The sequence below is a fragment of the Grus americana genome, chromosome 12, assembly GCF_028858705.1.
Source record: "Grus americana isolate bGruAme1 chromosome 12, bGruAme1.mat, whole genome shotgun sequence".
Classification (NCBI taxonomy): Eukaryota; Metazoa; Chordata; class Aves; order Gruiformes; family Gruidae; genus Grus; species Grus americana.
Genome location: NC_072863.1, coordinates 21,636,008 through 21,644,821, shown reverse-complemented (window position 1 = coordinate 21,644,821; position 8,814 = coordinate 21,636,008).

The window sequence follows — 8,814 nt, the reverse complement described above, 5'->3', positions numbered from 1 at the left end:
GCCTTTAACCAGCCATTCGAATCTTCAAAGCTGCCCTAACCCCAACAGTGCAGCTCTTTGGAGCTGGCACCATTACCAGGGCTAGGGTGTTTTGTGTTGAACTGCTTTTCTCTGTGGTTTTCAGACATGGAAGTTTCTTTATTCTTTTGAAATAAATAATTGGGTTGAAATTAGTTGCTGTCCGACAGGAAGAAAATAAGGGATTTGTTTTGTTTTTCAAGTAGGAGGTTTTGTCCCTCAGCAGTAAGCTTCCTTCTTTTATGTCAGCTGCAATGATTGCTGTTTGGAGAGCTTTTATCATACTTACACATTCGTAAGCGATGGTCTTAAAATGCATCCCACTCCTTTTCTCAGCTTTAGCACTTTAATTAACTGCAGACTTGCTGTAGCCTCAAATTATTGTCAGCGTCTGCCCTCTAAAGGTAAATGTTCAAAATTGCTACTTGAACACAAATCGTGTTGAAAGGAGAAACTCAAAGCACCTGGGATTTTTTGTATTTTAATTTAGGACCATCTCACTTTGCCAAATCTCTTTTAATGTGAAAAATCTTTACTTTTATAAATGAAAGAAGTGCTTTTGATAATTATAAAGTGGCGAGGAAAATCAAATTTTGAAATTTCTTGAAGTAGTTACAGTTTTGAATATCAATATTGGAAAAAACCAACAATAAAAATATTTTCAATACATTATTAAGAACTTTTTTTAAATCCAGGATCTCATTCATCAAGTCTGTTTATAGGTTTTCCAAGAATGGGACTAAAAGCAGCTCAGACATAGAATCATGGAATAATTAAGGTTGGAAAAAAGACCCTGAAGATCATCAAGTCCAACCGTTAACCTAATGCTGCCAAGTCCACCACTAAACCATGTCCCTAAGTGCCACATCTATACATCTTTTAAATGCCTCCAGGGATGGTGACTCCACCACTTCCCTGGGCAGCCTGTTCCAGTGCATATAACATAGAGTTGTGCTCTGGCTATATGCAACCGGCAGAAGGTTGAAATATCTTTACTTTGATTCCATGTACTACTGTTTTGACCTATCTGCAAAATAAAAAAAAGTTCAAATTAATTTTAAAAAATAGTCTGAAAGCTGAAAAAATCAACAATGTGTCTCAAGCAAAAAAAATAAGAAGACAAAAAAAAATTCTGGATATTTTTCTAAGTTTGATTATTCCCATTTGTTTTTCACTTTAAAAATATCAGAAATATCAATTCTGTTCTTATGAGTAATCTCAGGTATTTTTGTGTTCTAAACAGCTGCAGAACTGCTATTTTTGTTTGTAGGTCAATTAGTTATGCCTTAAATGGAAAGCAGCAGAAATTTTGCATTCTTTAGTATTCTAGTCAGTGAGTCCAGGTAACCAGGAAAGGCAGCAAGGTTGAAGTTTTAGCAAGAGATAGATTGTTTAGTATCTGGGCTTTAATCTTATCATGATCAACCTTTTGGTTCTCACGTCTGATAGGCCTGATGAGGGCAAAGCTGGCTTTCAGCTCTCTTTGTGCTCTGACTTCTGGAGCTTGCCTGATTTTTTTGGAATAGCAGAAACCTGCTATAGATCTGGCAACTCAAAATGACACCCTGAAAGCCATTCTCAGGCCAAATGATCTATTTATCCAACTTACTGTGGCAAGACAAAAAAATTCACGCTTGGCCAAATCCCTCTGCTTTGGAAGTTGCACGTGAACATGGTTCCTTTATAGGAGAATCACCCCCTTTAATGAATCCTCCTGCATTTGGCTCTTTAGAACTAGCAGGGAAGCATATGTGGCCTAGAATACAGCCCAGAACAACAGGTCTTTGCCTTCTAGAAGATCTTTCTTCTTCGCTTGCCAGATAACTTGGATGCATCTGCAAAACTTATAGTACAGCAATAGAGGGGAAAGCATCTTTCTCTCCTCTGCTAAAATCAGTTTCCAAATCCCTTTCCTTAAGTAGTGAGAGTTTCCCCTGTTGTTAAAAATCTATGTTGGGTACCGTTCAGATGATCATCATGTAGGAACAATTTTATAAAGGTTTAGAGACATGGTGATTGCACAGGGTGTCTATGACAAACATAGTCTGCAAGATTCAGATATTAAAATGGTCAGAAATCTGAATGAGATCTTTATGTTCTGGTGTGCTCTGTTCCTAGATTTTGGTGCACGATGCTTAGGATGAATGGCTGGAAGCAGCCTGAGCTGGCCTGGCCAATCTTCACTGGACTGCATGGGCTGCCCTGTATTGAATCCTGCAAAAAAAATCTTTTCTGCAGATTGCTAGATTTTGTACTTGGCTAGTTGTAAAGAATAGGCAGAGATTAGAGAGTAATCTTTAATTGGATGCCTTTTAAGGGTGCAAAAATGTCGTGTGAATTTTTTTTCCTTGTAAGTATTGTCTTATGCCAAAATATTCTCCTTCCCTATCTCCTGTAATTTGTCATAAAATTGTTATCCTAGTCTTAGGGACATGGTGATAATTTCCATGACAACACAGAAAGATTCCAGAAACAAAGATTCTGACTAAATATATGAAGGTTGTTGAAAAGCACAACTGCAAGAATTCTGCCTACCCACTGTAAATAACAGACAGAAAAGTTAAGGTTACATGATGTCATCTTTTGAAACTGAAATTTTCTTAACACCATGTTGATTTACTTAATGTTGGATTTTTTTAAATTTGGTGAACAAGCATTTCTCCAGACAACAGCGATATGCCCTTAATATGCAGATCTACAAAGCCTAGCTATGTGTCATAATCTTAAATTGGTCCTGATTCCATGTAAAAATACACAGAACAAATACCCACAGAACTGAGGCTTTAGGAAAAGATGGCTAGAAATAGTTGACACACTTCTAATCCAATAGTTTGATCCAAACATAAAACCATGCTTAGATCTTAGCATGCAGTTTAAATCTCTCCAGAATAAACTAGTGCATCACATTTGGAAATGTTCAAAAGTAAAGAGACTTTGACCCTGAGCTGTCATTTCCCATATTGGCTGATCTACCTTTGACAGAGTACCTAGTTGTCCTGACATCAAATGGGTTTCCTCCCATATTTATAGTAGTTTTCTGGGATTTTAACCATCATTCTCTATTATATGAACACCAACACTGTGCTTGATGCATTCTGAGACAGGGATCAAGACAAACCCTGGCTTCAGCTGGTAGCAGCTTAAAAAGAGAGTAAGTCACTGTGCCTTGCCCAGGGGTGGTATCAGGGTGACTACATGCAGAGCAGTTATTCTTTGCACTGTAGTTCCAGTGTTGAGTAAGGACCTAACTTTTTAATAAATTTCTTTATGGATTTAGAAAAGCTCTCGCTAAAAGTGATCTGGATTATTCTCTGTGTCCTGCACCTACACATTGCAGTGACTAACAGTTTCTAATTTATACTTATAGCTTCTCAGAGGAAAATGGAAATGGTTGGCCCTTCATACTGTGCTGCTCTTTTTATTGTGGTTCCTCTTTATATATCAACAAGCAGTGCAATTTAACCTGCCGCGCGTTGTTCCTTGGAGAGAATCGGCTGTTCCTACCTTTCTGCTGGCTTGATAAATCCTCCATTTGCATGGAAAATAATGCAAATCAGTTGTTGAATTTTTGCCTTACTTAATTGCAAAGCTGGTTACTGTTCTGTGTAAACAAGATGATGGTGTTTTGTTTGCTGACAGAAGAAAAAGAATTGGGACACTTTATATTTGGCAATGCTTATTTTTTGTGGGTGGCTTATGGCCTAATCCTGATGGAGACATTTGGTTTCTATTGTATGCTCAGAAAATAACAATATCTTAGAAAAAAAATCTGAATCTTCTTGGTGTGAAGTGTCCCCTGATTCAGCTCTGGTCCCCTGATTCAGCTCTGGTCCCCTGATTCTCTTTCTGTTATATTAATAAAACCTGAAGTAGCAAATAAAAACAGATTAATTGCATATTGGCATCCAGCAGCTTTGATTCTCTGTTTTCTAAAACTGTCTGTTGCTACTTACATCACTATGAGGGTGGTGAGGCCCTGGCACAGGTTGCCCAGAGAAGCTGTGGCTGCCCCTGGCTCCCTGGCAGTGTTCAAGGCCAGGTTGGATGGGGCTTTGGGCAACCTGGGCTGGTGGAGGGTGTCCCTGCCCATGGCAGGGGGTTGGAACTAGATGGGCTGTGAGGTCCCTGCCAACCCAAACCAGTCTGGGATTCAATGAAAAAGCTGTAAAATGCCACAATGCTGTACTGGTGAAATTTCATTTGTTTTGCCTTTCTTTATAGCGGTACAGATGATTATAAAAGGTGGAGGAAAGGGGACTTTGGCATGTTAGCTTTTTCTGTGTCAAGTCTTTCACCCTGAGAAAGATTAGTTTTGTGTGAAGGATAATTGTCTCCTAAACCCTGAGAACACTAAATTCACATCTAGTAGTTCTCTGGAAAAAAACATGTCAAGATCTTCCACTCTCATTGAAGTGACATTAGGACTAACCCCACTATCTCTTCCTAGCCTGCTGGCACAGCTGGCTCCCCATCATACTCTGTTTTCCTTCACATTTATCCAACGATCCCTGAAGTGACAGTAGTGGCGTGTGCAGGTACCTGAGCTGGCTGTAATCCTAACCCATGCCCTGGGTCCCACATTAAGCTGTAGTCCAAATTAGTTGGTCCTTTAAGCTTGCACCAGCTAGGCTATTGGAGAGGGGGATTCAAACTCAAGTGCTGCACACAGTGGGGATGCAGGAGCTCAAGTTGTAATAGCTCGTCAGCTGCTAATACAGTAGGGCTGCTAATCCAGTCTTTCTGTACAGCTAATCAAATCACGCTGTGTATCTTGAGTGGTTTTTGATGGCGACTGCTCATTTTCAAGCTAAGTGTTGCTGTGAAAAAAAGCATTTGAATTCTGGCAATTCTTGCAGGTGAATTAACAGATAGCATTATTCTTTCACCCTTCAAGATGCTATTGTCTTATGTGGCTAGACAAGTTTTAATGATAATGTGATTTTGGGGAAAAAAGAAATCCATCTTTTCTTAGGAAAGGCTCTTAAATTGGATCAGCTTCTCGGATTTTCAGTGATCCAGAGGACATTGGCTTAGCCTCATGACTCCTTTTCATTCCATAATAGCTTGTGGTATTTTAGTGATAGGGAACTGTGGGGAGCTATATAAGCCTTGTCATTCTGGGCCAAAAATATTTTCACAAGAAGTTACTCCTGCCAAAGAACTGGTTCTCTTTAAGTCACAGACTTTGGCCTCAAAGTGTTGTGGAATGTCATGAGCTCTAAATGCAGGAGGAAAAACATGTTTGAAGGCAGAGTTCTCATTTGATTATGTCAGTGGGGACGCCGAGTAGTATAAATAAATGAATTTCAAGAACAAACTGTATTTAGCTCTAATTAAAGGAAGATTTCAAAATTTGCCAAATTAAGTAAATAGTATATTAGCTCTTTGTCTGTTATAACCATGGACAAACTAGTCCATTTGGAAGCTAAATTGTTTCCTGGAGACACACAAAAAGAGTGTGTTCTACATGTTATTTTACCACAGAAAGTTTTAGATGAGCAAAATGCTACTTATGCCCAAATTAAGGGCTCAAATGATGCTCTGCCGTTTGTGATGGCTTTCTACGCTGGATAGGAATTGCCCCTCAGTGACTGTAGTCATGCAGCTCCCAGAAGCGCTACGATTAATGCAAGGGAAAACTTGTAGAAACTGCTGTAGGAAGTTACATTGGCAGCTGACTTTGCTCCTGATGTCTCAAACAAGAGACCCTTAACCGTGGCATGATTTGGCAGAAGAAAAAAGATATGATGTAAACAAAATGTGCTCCGGTAGTTGTACTCCTCATCAGGCACTGGTGCTGCCACTGTGACAACTCATTGGGACACCCTAGGCTGAGCAGTTTTGTGCCACTGTAAGAGATGCTGGGGGCTTTGGGTGGTCTTGGACCATCTGCTGTTACAGGTGTAATTTGTCTCATTTGTGTTAATCAAAGAGGTAAAGCTAAGCCTTAAAATATGTGGGCTAATGTGACCACAAGATATCACAATGCAATACCTACTTTGGTTGAAAATTTAATGAAAAAATCGTAATCCTTTCATAAAAGGAATTAACAAGGCCTCTCATTATGCCTTTGCAGTAGAAGTTCATGCTATGCACAGCAGATGCTGTTGCAAGAAGGTCTTTCTCTTAACATGAGGGGAGAGAGTTCATCGCTTCACGCTAGATATTTGCCACACAAGATAGTTGTCCAGAGTCTCCTTATAGGATCTTTTATACAAGGGTTTTATATGTATTGTATAAGGTTGATATGTATGGTATCTCCATATAAGGGAAAAATAGGTTCTTCTCTGAGGCACAATTCATCTCCCCCGGCAGAGATATTTCCAGATGTCTAGGATGAGACAAAGAGCGCCCTTCAAGTACTCATTTCTCTTAGTTGTAGAGAGAAGTTGGAAAACTAGCCCTCAGATATTTATGTCTACTCTGTAGGTATCCAAAATTAATGAGATTAATCTAGTCTGAGTACTGTTCAGGGATGCCAACAGCTAATCCATCTGTCCAACTCTTTACCTATTTACAAATACAGAACATTCTTGCTGCGGATTTTCTTTAATGCAAATGAATAATTTCAATCAACTGTTACAGTCCTAGAAAAAGTTTAGGGAACTTTAATTTTTTTATACATGGCTGTAGTGCCACACAGAAATATGTTAGAAAAAGACAAAGGAAACAATTTAAAATTTGGGACAAATCCGAGGAATTCAGTAAGGAAATCTCACGTGGGATTCCTGAGTCTAATTACTTTGCTTGTATTTTTCCTGTGAGTTATGGCACCCTGTACAAGTTTTAATCTTTCTGCCGTGTTCCAGCCGACTGACAGAATACATATTAAAACCCATCCAGCTTTCAGAATATATGCAGTTTCTCCCTCCCCACTCCTCCCTTTCTTTCCATGTTATTTCGTCAAAATTAGAAAGCGTAATGCTAACTCTGAGCTGAGGATTGAGACTTTTCAGTTTGGTCACGTCTCCTGCCTTCCCTTGCTTTGTGAAGTGCTTAGCATACCATCAGTCCTCCACAGATTTGGTGGATATATTTTGTCAAAGTCTTCATTTTAAGGTGAGGAAACAAAGGTTTTTGAAGGAAATGTACTATCACTGGCTCTGAAACTTTCCGATGTTAGGTGCTAAAACAAGACTTTTATCAAATACTGTTGCTTTCCCTTGCTGTTTGCAGTGAGACTACTTTAGAAGTGATGCTTGCTTCATTTCACCAGTTCATGGGTGATCTTCTAGGTGTTATCGCTGACAACTGCAGATAAAGAGGATCACCAAGGCCTTCAGAGGGCAGTTACTTAGGTGCTGGGTGCCAAGGACTGCAGTTTAAGGGCAACTCCTATCCTATAGGATAACAGAACTGTTAGTGTGGAAGTAAACAAGTGGTTTACAAACAAACCAGGCTAAACAGAGCCCAGCTTCCTGCACTAGAATGTACAAACCACTGTGGAGAACCTTGATGATGGAAAGCCAGGATAGAAAAATAAATCTCTTTTACAGTTGGAAGCAACCAGGCTCACTTTGTTCGGAAGCAGGAACATCTTTGGTTGGTTACCAGTAGGTGTCATCGCAGGTTTGCAGACAGTGGGAATTCACTGGGGCCCCAGCACTTGTGACATGCACCAAGGCCATGGCCATGCTTCTTGGATAGGTATGCACTAAAGGAAACCTCTGCATCATCCCAACTTTATGCTGCAGCTTTAGGGTGGTGCGGAAGAAAATTCTGGTTTATTCCTCATCTATCATTTTGAGTTGATTTTCTCCTCTGTTTAGGATCAATCATTGTTATTACAACCATTTCTTTTTAGCCATAGTGGCCAGCTCCTCTTTTCTATGTATTTAAAACCCTCAGAGTCAATCTGCCAGGATGGAAAACTTTAATATAAGTGAAGAATGGTATGGGGATGAATGCAGTGCAACAAGTCCAGCATAAACAGTTAGGATATGCCCTTCTCCCACTTACTTTAGGACTTGTTCCTTCCAAGAAGAAAGTAAGTCTCTCAAGCCTTGTTCTCCTGTCTTGCACATTGTGCGGTTGAGCTGTCTTGAGGTGTTTGAGTGAAAAGTGCTGATAAACAACACTGGCAAAATTTGCACCATATTGCAAAGGTACAAAGTGGAGAGAAATGGCCAAGATTTTTTATTTGTGTAGAGAAATGTGCCACACATTCTACTGTATTCTGTGACAATGATTGTTGGAGGAGGGTACTTAATTTTTGGCTCTGTGTGTGCCTCCTTGGACACTTCCAACTATTTCAAAGCTGTCTCGTATAGTCCCTAAGGAGGAAACCTCCTTTTGAAACCAGTTAAAATGTTTGTTCCCCACTGGAAGGCTCTTCCAGAACTTCACCTGCTCCCCTGGACAGAAACCAGCTTCTAATTCCCAGACCACTCGGAATTCACAGCCACTTTCTTCAGTAATTCCTGCTCAATGTTGTTCCTTAGCTAAAAAATTTTTCTTCACCGCTCTAATGGGTGTGTAGCAAGTAACTTTGTCTCAGTATACTTGCCGCAAGCCCAAATAGGGCATGTTTGTGAAGGCCTGCCTGTACAATGAAAATGCAATTTTCCTGAGATTCCCAAGTGTCACCACTGACTGAGCGAATCTCAGATTTCAAAGAAGTCCAGACGTATTTGACTGTCTAGAGACTCGATCTTGAAAAATGACCTTTTTACTGTTGCTGCATTGTTCTTTGGGTGGATCAATTTTCTGACTCTGTCTCCAGGTGACTGCAGAAATGTTTGTGTCAGCACGACGGAGAGAAGCAGCCTGAGGGGCAAGAGCAAGAAGATGGTGGCT